Source organism: Micropterus salmoides, unplaced genomic scaffold (genome assembly GCF_014851395.1).
Source record: "Micropterus salmoides isolate LMB-PRFRI ecotype aquatic unplaced genomic scaffold, ASM1485139v1 Ms_hic_scaffold_1, whole genome shotgun sequence".
Classification (NCBI taxonomy): domain Eukaryota; kingdom Metazoa; phylum Chordata; class Actinopteri; order Centrarchiformes; family Centrarchidae; genus Micropterus; species Micropterus salmoides.
Genome location: NW_024040040.1, coordinates 32,442,602 through 32,448,601, shown reverse-complemented (window position 1 = coordinate 32,448,601; position 6,000 = coordinate 32,442,602).

Sequence of the window (6,000 nt, the reverse complement as noted above, 5' to 3'; positions counted from 1 at the left end):
CATGCCGTTGTTAGTTCTTCTGCACAGCTTTTGAGCAGAAAGGCTGGGAGGCCATCGGGGTCTGTGGCCTTGCCTGTTCACACTTTGCTGAAGAGTCGCTGGATGCTAAATGGGTCCACTTCCAGATAACAGGTAGTGTCAGTGGCTGGCAGGGTCTGCAGAACACTGTCACATTCCTGAGGGAAATTTTGGGAATCGAATCGCAGGTAAACGTCATTCAGTTCATTTGCTTTTTGTTGGTCATTCAGTGTGATAATTTGTTGTTTTGCAGGGTTCATATTAGTTACTGATTTCCTTGTGTCCCAAAGTTTTTTGGTATTTGATGTTTGGAAGTTTTGTTCCATCATTTGCCTGTGTTTTTCCCTCGCATTAGTAAGGAGTAGTTTAAGTTCTTTTTGGACCACTGACAATCCAGCTCTGTCTTTGCTTCGAAAGGCTTGCTTTTTCCTATTTATACAGTCTTTGATTTCTTTTGTAATATAGGATTTGTTGTTGGGGTAGACTGCAATGTCCTTCTTGGCCACCACACTGTCAACAAAAAATCTGATGTAGCCTCATCAAGCTCTAATGAATGGAAAATCGACCAATCTGTACACATGAAGCACCCCTTTAGTGTTTCAATTGCATCATCTCTCCACACATTTTTATGTTCAGGTTTACTTGACTTGTATACAGATTTGTAAGGTACGGTATTAAATGTAATGTATTATGGTCTGAGTTGGGGGAGGGGGGGGGTTGGCTTGACTGAATATGCCCCCTTTATATTTCCATAACATTTATCTAAGATCCTGTTATTTCTCGTGTCACATTTTACATATTGTTGAAAACCTGGCAGCACGCTCTCCAGTTTGCAGTGATTATAATCACCCCCAAAAAAATAAAGGCTCCCCAGGTGTGCGCTGCAACTGTTCATGTGCGCACTCTGCTATGAGCTCGGCGGTTCAGCCTGTGTTGGCGCTGGGTGGAACATAAATAGCGGCTATAATAATATTGCCAAACTCCCTTGGCAAGTAGTGATGTCTCATAGATATGCAAAGCAGTTCGACATCAGGGCTGCATATAGTCTCTCTCACTGTGTATTGTTTACACCATTTGTAACTCACGTACATGCAGATTCCTAATCCGTTCCTTTTCCCGGCTCGCACCAGCGAGTAGCCACCCAAGTTGAGCAGATAGTCCGGGACTCCTTGGTGAAGCCACGTCTCAGTGAACACCATAAGGTTAGATTCCCAATACTCGAAACAGCTCCTTTGGTTAGTACGAAGCTCATCCATCTTGGGTGTCTAAAACAGTCTGACATAACACCTGAAGTAATTATCCTATCAGGATTAGTGACAAGTATCCAGTCCAGCAGGGATGAGGACCGACAATCAACTCTAGTTGGCTCCTTAATTAATTGAATGAGATTTACACTGCCTAATAAGTTTTTTCAGCAGAGGAGCAATCTGGCCAGTTGCTACTAAAATCACCCAGGATAATCACTTCATTTTGTCTTTCAAGAGAATTAACAGTTGACAAAATACAATTCATACAATCAGTCGGAGCAGAGGGAGGCCTGTAAATATTTCCAATAGTTAAATGTTTATATTTATGACAAATAATATTGATAAAAAGACACTCAAAATTAACTGGCTCTACATTAGGTATGGCACGTTCCGAAACTAAATTTAAAGCCACGTACTATTTCAGCTATCCCATCTCCTCTAGTGGGCCTATCAGCTCTATACAGAACATAGTTATCGATTTCTACTTCCTCGTCTGTAATATTACTATTTAGCCATGTTTCAGAAATGGTGATAATGCTAGGTCTATAAAGAGTAACCCATGCTCTAAGAAGGTTAAATTTTTGAGGTAAGGCTCCTGATATTAAGGTGAATAACCTTTAAACCTTTAGCCAAATGAATGTTTATTATATTTATGATAGAGGTTGAAATATATCAGTAAGCAAAGTTGGTGAGGGGAAAAAGTGGCAAGAGTAACCAGACAAAGGTGGCGAGAGCAACCAGACAGATAAACCAAGACAAACATAAACAACGAAATAAAACCAAAATAACAAACAAGCAGTCCATGTCTGAGCAATATCAAACAAAACTCTACAGCTAAACTGTAGGAAATCAGGCTTGAGAGATCTCTTTCCATACATAAACAATGGATAACCCCAAACATACAAAATATGGGAATTAATGTGCACCTAGTCAAAAAATAACAACAGTAAAAGAATGCCAAAAATTTAGTGGATATAAGGCAACATACCAGTTATAAGATCACTGATGACCAACCAATGCACAACACACCAACCGGACAGCCCAAAAGATACATTTCCACAACATAAGTGCTAATAGGTCCTGTGAGGAAGAGACACCCATCATATTGGAAACAAGACATACCAGACAGTTCAACAGAATATGCAAATCATTTAATCAGGCATAACAACAGGACCTGGCAGCAATCAAATTTCAATTGAAACAAAATCAACTCTGGAAAACCATACAGTCAGCAAACCAAACTGACAGGCTGACAGGGGAAAAGTGCCAAAACGGGTCCTTGTGTCCGTTCACGGCAGAGATAGTCAACTGGAGAAGGAAAAAAAAACACAACAAAAAAACAACTCTGTTCAGTTACTGCTATATAGTTGATTGAAGACGATTGCACCGGAAAGAAGTGTGCATTTGCTAGTTGGAAGCAGGGCCAGGGATGATAGCTTTATCAACCGAAAAAAAACTTTTCCTAGCATCCTTCATCGTAATACTGAGCCTGGCAGAAAACAACAGCACACGCCTGAGGCCAAGTTTGTAAAGTTCTGACATTACCTCTTGGTATTTGCAGCGCTGCTCCATTACCGCCGGTGTGTAATCCTCATAGACAGCACCAGGGGTTCCCTGATATTGAAGCTTGCCTCTCCTGGCCTGGGCTTCACGAATAATTATCTCCTTCTGTTGAGAATTATGAAGACAGATAATGACAGGTCTCGGTCTTTGGCCTGGACTCGGTTTGGCCGAAGGTGCCCGGTGCGCTCTGTTACACTCGGGTGGCGATCTCAGGACATCCTCACCGAGAACTTCCAAAAGCAGTTTATCAAAGAAAGTAGCTGGACGAGGTCCCTCGATCGATTCCAGTAAGCCCAGGATTCTAATGTTGTTACGCCGACTACGAGACTCCAGATCCGCCACCTTAGCTAACAGTTTAGCATTGCATTCCACCAGTGAAGCACAAGAAATTTCAAAAGCTAAAACATGCTCATCCTGAAGGTTGACGTTGGCCTCTAATGAGGAAATTTTGTGAGCGTGGTCCGTCACTGTACTTTGAATGCGATACGGCTTTACTTCCAGTGTCGAGATGGAGGCTTTAAAATCAGCAGCAATCCAGGAGGCTAGCCAAGGTTGCCATGTTAAGATCGGTGTTGAGTTCTTCAGAGGTGGGAGACACAGCATTCTGTTCCGGGGTTTGAAGAGTAAACAATTACAAAGTCATGGGAGCGAGATTCGGTATGTGTGCGCTCCTACTCCTTCACAGCCGTCATCACATCATATGCTGATGTTATTTCTGAGTTCCTAGAACACCCGGAGGCCCTGTCCTGTCTGCTGCTGCTGCTCCGCATAGAGAAGTATGACAGGAACACACCTGGACACTCGTCTTAGAGACTCTTGGGTCCCCGTTAACGTCTCTATCTGTGTGTCCCAGGCCCAGTGAGGAGATGGTGGAGATGGTCCTGAGTTGTCCCTGTCACCCCGAGGACCAGTTCACTACCTGCATCCTGAGACACTGGGCGTCCAATCACCACAATACGCTCACACGCACACATCAAGGCCCAGCTGGTCAAGAACAACAACCAGCCCCGCAAGAGACAGAGGTGAGGACAGACAGGTGAGGACAGGCAGGTGAAGACAAACAGACAGGTAAGGACGGACGGGCAGGCAGGTGGGGACAGTCATATGAGGACAGATGGACAGGTGAGGACAGACAGATGAGGATAGAACACTGAATACCGACAGGTGAGGACTGACTAAGGACAGAACAGACGGACAGGTGAGGACAGACTGGGACAGATAGGACAGAGGTAAGGACGGTCTCTGGGTACCTGTTAAATAGCGTACTCAGTCTTCACTGTTCCAGTAGTAAACTGGCTCAGCTCACCCTGGAACAGATCCGGGAGCTCATGGACAACCTGAGGCTGAGCAACACCAAGAACGGCTGTCAGTACACACAGGCTTATTGATCGCGTCAGGAGGATTGATAACTGATAGCTGATTGTGTCTGTCTCTGCCAGTCTTCACTCAGACCCCGATCCTTCGGCTCTGCAGCACGTTCAGGCCAGCTGTGACGAGGTCCACAAGATGAGGGAGGCACGCACTCACACACACTGATGGGTGACATGAGTACAAGGTACAAGGTACAAGTACAAGTACAAGGACTCCCAGATCAAGCCTACCAAGTCCCGCCGAAAGGCTCCGGCCTCCTCGCTTCGCTTCCGCCCAACAACGAGGAGGAGTGCTCCTCCAGCAGTGTGTCAGTACGTAGCCCCACCTCCACCTGCTCCTGTGTAAGGACAACCTGAATCTGTGTCTTGTTCTTTGAATGTTTAATGTGTGTAATTTGATATTTAATGTGTCTGATTTGTGAAACCAGGAAGCAGCTTTGTGTCTTCACCAAGAAGGAACCTCCAGGTTTGAAAAGTGAAACCTCAAACCTGCCCTGACAGGAACAGTAACCATAAACTAATGAGTTTTGGTCTCAGTCGCTAGTCTTCTTCAACACAGCATGATGTTCATTTAGTAAATTATGGTCCCATTTAGAGGAAAATAGACCTGAAAGCAGGGGAGGCCTTAGGGCGGGGCCACCTTGTGATTGACAAGTTGCTATGTGTGACCCAAATATGGTACCCCATGGATGTTCAGTCTGTGTTCAGGACGGAGCTGAACACCTATTTTATCTCAGCTGGACAGGTAGACTGGAATAAAATACAACTTTCAGCTTCCTGCTTAACTTCCAGTCTGAAGGGGAGATGTTTGTTAACCTGCTTCACTTCTCCAGCCGTTTGGGAACAGACTTTTGTTGGTCTGGAGAAGCTGAAGCATTTATTACCTGACACATGACATTGTTCTTTTACTTCCTGAATATTTTCCTCCTCTGAGATTCACCGTGACTTTCTGTCATTCAGACAATCAAACACTCTGAGACCTCTAGATTAAAGGAGCTGCTCTGATAATAGCACCTGTCCGGTAGACATCCTGCAGAGTTTCCGCGAGGTCTTAAAAAAATTTCAAAATCAATATTTAAGGCCTTACAAAGTATTACATTTGCTGAAGTTTGTGTTCTAGGTCTTAAATAATTTATTTTCCAACATACATGTAACGCTACCTCTAATGCTCGTTGAAATTGTCCCAGCTCTGTCCTCTAATGTATATCTCGATAGTTACATTAAATTAAAAAGAAAGGACGGTGTTGAGGTTAGTATGTGCTGTTTAATGTTTAGTCACATGGTGGTGCCTTTTCATCATTTTGTAGAGTTTTATGATATTGTGTTTAAGCTAGCAAGATATGCTATTGTGTGCTTTTTTACCTCAATGAAGGCAATTCTAAAGGTCTTAAAGGGCAATTATCCCGGTAGAGTTTACTTGGTATACAGTGTAAAGAAACGCAGCATATGTGTGTTTTGCAGTAACTTAGGTTAAATAAGATTAAAGCTGCTTATGAGACATAAAAATACTGTTATTAAATATTTCATTATTAAATTTATTATGCTTACTGATAGCACTCTTATCAGAGGTTGTCACTAAGCTAACAGGTTAAAAAAAGGTGAAATTTTATGATTGGAATATAAAAGGAGAGTAATGCTTTTATTTTTGTTTTCTTTTGTAGCTCTTAAGGTGTGTTCAAGGTGTTATCAGGTTTTTAGACAACAAGCTACAAGTACATTTTCACATAAATGAGTCTTCCTAGGAGCGGCACAAATAACATTGGTCTGTACGTGCAGCCGGCTGTAAGACCAGTGTGCAGGGA